Here is a 6,000-nt window from a genome sequence, read left to right on the forward strand (position 1 = left end):
ATTCTCTCCAAAATGAAGCCATATTTCAAGATTTTATTGTTTTAATGTACAAAACTGAGGGTTGAGACACAGGTGGACACCAATGATCTGGTGAGAGACAAGTCCCAGCCAACACAATCTGGCAGAATCTTTCAAGCCCTCATATTTTATTTTACTGTGATTATATGGCATAGAACTTTTTATGGAATAGTCTAATAAAAGTGATACTACACTGTGTGAAAGCATTTAAATAAAAGGACTACTTGATCCTGTCTTTTAAGGTCTGCTTAGCTGGGAGTTGTTCTCTGAAGGGTCTGCTGGAGACCCTGCAGTCACTGAGCCTCATCAATTTTCTTTTATTCTGTGGAAAAGCCTCAAGGTCTCTTCCATTCTCTGTTGGTCGCTCCTCATTTAATAATCAGAGAATCACTAATTGATGTTTGATGGAAGCTGGAGCTCATCCTCCCCTCTGAGACAGTGGGAAAACACCAAAAGACAATGTTGCACCCTTTGCCCATCTGGTTTTGCTCCAGATGTGCACAGACATCCCTTGGCCAGCACAGAAGGTACAAATAATGACCCTTCTGTATTTCTGTGTGTATTTCAACACCAACGCCTGCAAAGTGAGGCGGTGTCTTTAAACTGAACGTTTCAGGTGATGATGTCCCTTCTGCATGATCAGAATTTAGTGGTGCCAAAAGACTTTTGGAATTTGACTGTTTGATTGCTGAATTCTGACATTTCCCACAAAGTCATTAGATTTCAACTATCCTGACTGCTGTAAAATGTGCCTAAAATTATACTCTTCAGCAAAACTCACAGCAAACAGTCTCATCATGTGTGATTCCCATGGGAAGTGTGTCATTCCTAGCTGGGTATGTGCTCACTGTGAGACCACAAGCAAAATCTGCCCTGCCCCTTAGTAAAATAATTCCTGGATAGCTGGAATAAGAACCAAGAATCCATGTTTAACTTTTTCTAGTATACAGCAACCTTTAAGGAACACAGAGAGACTGATCCTCTACCACTGCTGAGTTCTCACCTACAGCAGCTTTTTTTGGTAGTCTCAGATTTCCAGATTTTCTACAAGTGCCACGTGAAAGATGAGCTTTGTTTCAGTTCCAGAGGCTCCTGTCTTTCCAAAAGATTCCTTTCACCAAGAACTAAACCTAGAGGGAAGAAGAGGCAAAGGCACTCCTGAGGCCCACCCTGCACACAGCTGCATTCAACTCTCTTCCCAATCTAATTCCCTTTGGAAGTCCAGAGCACCAAGGAGAGTCTCATTACTGTTTAATTACAGAATCCCAGAATGATTGAGGCTGGCAAATCCCTCCCAGCCATGGAGTCCCAGCTGTGCCCAGTGCCCACCTTGTCCCCAGCCCAGAGCACTGAGTGCCACCTCCAGCCCTTCCTGGGACACCTGCAGGGATGGGCACTCCAAAGCTCCCTGGGCAGCCCCTGCCAAGGCCTGAGCACCCTTTGCATGGAAAAAGAAGAATATTCTCATGCCTTGACCTGCACTGCTCCGTGTCAGCCCTGGCCCATGCAGTGCCTGGAACCTTCAACAGCTGGTAACCACAGCAGATACACAAACCTGGAGCTGAAAAGGGAAGGAAGTTACTCAAAAACTCTCAGGTTTAGTGACGAAAGCCAAAAGCCATATGGATCTTAATGCTCAGCCCAGAGCACACCCAAGTGCTCCAGCACTGAGGAACAGCTTCCTGCTGCTCCAGCTGAGAAGAGCAGGGCGAGAGAGAGCAGGGACACACTGAGCTTCTCTTGCAGCAACAGTGGCTCCTGCCACCACCATCCATCTTCCCCTTTTGTCAGCCAAGCACTTGGACAAGTGTTCCCATGCTCCATTAAGCTGGCTGGAGTCGGCCTGGAATTGACCTGCTAATGCAAAGGAATCATGTGACTCTAAAAGGGACAATTTGTTGCAGGGCTGGAAAACCATTGGTGTGAGCAGGATCATCCCCAGCTAATCAGCTATGGCCAGCTGTGGAATGGGCTCTGTAGAGTGAGCACAAGGATAAAAGCAGTGCCATGAGATCCCTGCAGCTGTCAGGACACTGGAGACACAGCAGCCTGAGGTACTTGCGATAGTTAAACAGAATTGTGCATGAAGGTGTGAAAGTGAACTCTTAAACTCTCCACAGAAGCCTCTGACTCATTATCTCTATCACTAAATTTTCATAATGCTGGATTAGACAAAATTGACACATTCTGATATTGTAAAAGTGACCCCCAACATCTGGGAAGAATGAACTCTGACTCCAATGATTTCAGAAGGCTAATTAATTATTTTATTATACTATAACTATGTTACCCTAACAAGAACTATCACTAACTAACTAACCAGCAAACTCTGGTGCCTCTCTGCTGAGAGTCCCAATACACACATGGATCCAATTGGTCAGTGAATCCAAAACACCATCACCAGAACCCGATCGAGCAATCACCTTGGGTAAACAATCTCCAGAGCACATTCCACATGGGCACAAACAGTGAATAAGAATTGTTTTGATTCTCTTTTCTCTTTTCTCTGCTTTTCTCACAGCTTCTCTCAGGAGAAATCCCGAGAAAGCTAAGTCTCTCTCTCTGTTCAAAGGGCATGGGAATACCACATCCTGAATCCTCCTATAAATAAAGAGAGGTGAGGTGGAAACACAAACCAAGGATGTGCTTTGCACACAGCCTGGTTAGGCTGGGGAACCCAGGGAAGGGTTTTGAGGCCTGGAAAGAAGGGAGCAATCATGCTGGCTGGAGGAAAGAGGCTGGCAGTGCAGGGAGAGCCTGGAAATGGGGGCAGTCCATGCAGATAAATGTCATGGGGTGTCCAGGGACCTTGGCTGGTGATGCTCAACCCTGGAAATGGAGAGACTGCATGACCAACCAGGATTCCCTGTGCAGCCTTTCCAGCCAGCAGAGATCTGCCCTGAGGGCAGGAAAGGCAGGAGAGAATAAAGATGTGGGCTGAGGGTGGCTCCCAGGGGCGAGAATGTGAGTCAGGTAAAAGCTCTGATCTCCTAAGGCTCCTAAATAAACCCCAGGACCCAGCCTGTCCAAATCCAGGTCCCTTCCCACTGCACACCTGACACAGCACCACCAGCCTGACCACTCTCCCAGGGGCTGGAGAATGGAAAAGCCACCATGTGACAGTGAAGAGGAGCCCCAGGCTCAGGCTGACCCCTGCTCCAGGACTGGCTGCAGCAGCACAGCTCCCAGGGACAGAGGAGAAGACACCAGCCCAGAATCCCAGAATCCCAGAATTGGGTTGGAAGGGACCATAAAGCCCATCCAGTGCCACCCTTGCCATGGGCAGGGACACCTTCCACTATCCCAGGCTACTCCAAACCCCATCCAGCCTGGCCTTGGGCACTTCCAGGGATCCAGGGCCAGCCACAGCTGCTCTGAAGTTTTCATAGATACATTCACACTTTTTTTTTTTTTTTTTCCAACTGATTGAAGTAGAGGGCACTGTTTGGGAAATGGATCAAAACCAGAAGTTATGTCTCTATTCAGTTTCATATAAAGCTTTAAAACTAATTATTATTAGTATCTGGAGATGGGGACAAATAGGAATAAATTTAATAAAAAACTGAAGGCATGAAAAATATTTTTGCACACAAAAGACGAATTATGATTTGTCATTGGTTCAGCTCTACAGAAACCCAACTGGAATTCTTCATAAACAAATATTTTGCTTAGCATACTTCTAGATGATGCAGTAAAGTATAATAACCTCCCTTAAATTGTAATTTCAACCCTTGCTTTAGAGTACATTGTAATAAGAAATAACTGCCCTGTCAGGATAATGCTCATGCAGCTTCTAAAGAACCAATCAAAAACCCAAACCCCACAATTAACCCCCATCTCCCCCCTCAAGAAACAAAGATCAAAAAAAAAATAAAAACCAATGGCAGCACCCATTCCAGCTTGATGGCAGCAAAATCTAAGTTCAAGTGGCAGAAAGTATCAATAAACAAACTCCTCAGAGCGAGTTACAGCCACTTCAGCTTTATTACTTATTTAGAGACTATTCATCCTCAGCAACCACTAGACCAACAATATATCCCATTCTACTCCAAAATAATTCTCACATCTGATCTGCTGGATGTAGTGGGATTAAAAAAAAAGAAAAAAAAAAGTAAATGTAGAAGAGGATGATTTATAGAAATGAGTGTTTTTAAAATCTCCTAAGCTCACTACTTGCTGTTAGCTGCAAAAATAGCATGTCTGGATAAAAGTTCCAGACACAGGTAAGATAAAACATTTAGGGAAATGATTCATTTGTGTTCCCTGTCCAGCAGCCTATTCAAACTTTGATCAAAATCCACCCTTTCTGTATTTCTACATGAAATGAAGGCAGAATATGAGCTTGAGGTGATGTCATGGAATCACAGAATTATGGAATGGTTTGGGTTGGAAGGGACCTTAAAGCCCATCCAGTGCCACCCCTGCCATGGCCAGGGACACCTTCCACTGTCCCAGGCTGCTCCAAGCCCTGTCCAACCTGGCCTTGGGCACTGCCAGGGATCCAGGGGCAGCCCCAGCTGCTCTGGGCACCCTGTGCCAGGTCCTGCCCACCCTCCCAGGGAACAATTCCATCCCAAAATCCCATCCATCCCTGCCCTCTGGCAGTGGGAAGCCATCCCCCCTTGTCACTCCATCCCTTTGGTGCAGAGTCTCTCTCCAGTTCTCTTGTAGCTCCTTCCAGGCACTGCAAGGACACAATTTGGTCACCCCAAAGCTTCTCCTCTCCAGGTGAACAATCCCAGCTCTCCCAGCCTTTCCTCCCAGCAGAGCTGCTCCATCCCTCTGCTCATCCTGGAGCCTCCCCTGGGCTCTCTCCAGGAGCTCCAGGTCCCTCCTGTGCTGGCCCCAGGGCTGGGGCAGCTCTGCAGGTGGGGTCTCACCTGAGCCCAGGGGCAGAGGGGCAGGATCCCCCCCTCCCCTGCTGCCCACGCTGGGGCTCAGCCCAGGGCACGGGGGGGTTCTGGGTCCCAGCTCTCACCCCCAGCACCCCCAGCTCCTTCTCCAGGGCTGCTCCAGCTGCTCATCCCCAGCCTGGTTTCCAGTGGGTTCCCAGCTCTGCCAGTTCCCAAAGTCCTGTCCCAAGGACAGGAATTCTCCCAGGTGAAAGGTGCTTTAGGAGCATTTCTGTTGTCAAATCACTAATTCCACATAGGAAAATAATTCCCTGTGCCAGGGAGGAGCTGTGTTTGTCTTTGGCACCTCTGCTTCTGCAGTGAGACAAAGATTAGACAAGGCATGGACTGAGCATCTCTTTTTTTTTTTTTTTTCACAACATAAAGAACACTTGCCAAATTTATGACCATCAAGTATAAATACAGCTTTAACTACCTGAAATGTATCACAGGTTGGAACAAGACCCTCATCATAAATTTAGTTATGTTTAAAAAAAACCCTTTAGGAGACTGATAGAAAAGAAAGGGATGGACAGGAAAATATCCACATCTCTGAGTTCTGGACTTCTGGCCAAGTCTGAAGCATTCAGCAGGATGAAAGGAAGTTTCTAAAGCTACAGGAACTTTCCAGAAGCAGCCTCACACACTTCCATTCCAGGCAGGAATGTGCCATGCCTACTAAATACCACACCTGCACAGATTGCAAATATGTCAATTATTTGATCCCTTCAGGGAGACAAACATATTTTATTTCTATGAAAAAGCCCCATATAAACTCATGGCATGTTATTTTTAATAATAATAACAACAAAGTAACATGGGGCAATATTGCCAGCATGGAACCAGCACCTCATTCTTATATATGAGGTGAGATGAAAAACAAGGAAAAATAAACAACCTAAAGCAATCCAAGTGGGACTCGGTGCTAAAACTGGGTGTTCATTTCAGCTAAGGAAAACAGACTGAATCCAGTGCTGTCACAGCCTTAAAATACCCACACCAGAATGCACCAAATTCCTCAAATATTTTCAGATCCATAACTTTTATGCAGCCTTTTCAGAGCTTCCTTATAAATTTCTCCCTAAACACG

Source organism: Vidua chalybeata, chromosome 8 (assembly GCF_026979565.1).
Source record: "Vidua chalybeata isolate OUT-0048 chromosome 8, bVidCha1 merged haplotype, whole genome shotgun sequence".
Taxonomy (NCBI): domain Eukaryota; kingdom Metazoa; phylum Chordata; class Aves; order Passeriformes; family Viduidae; genus Vidua; species Vidua chalybeata.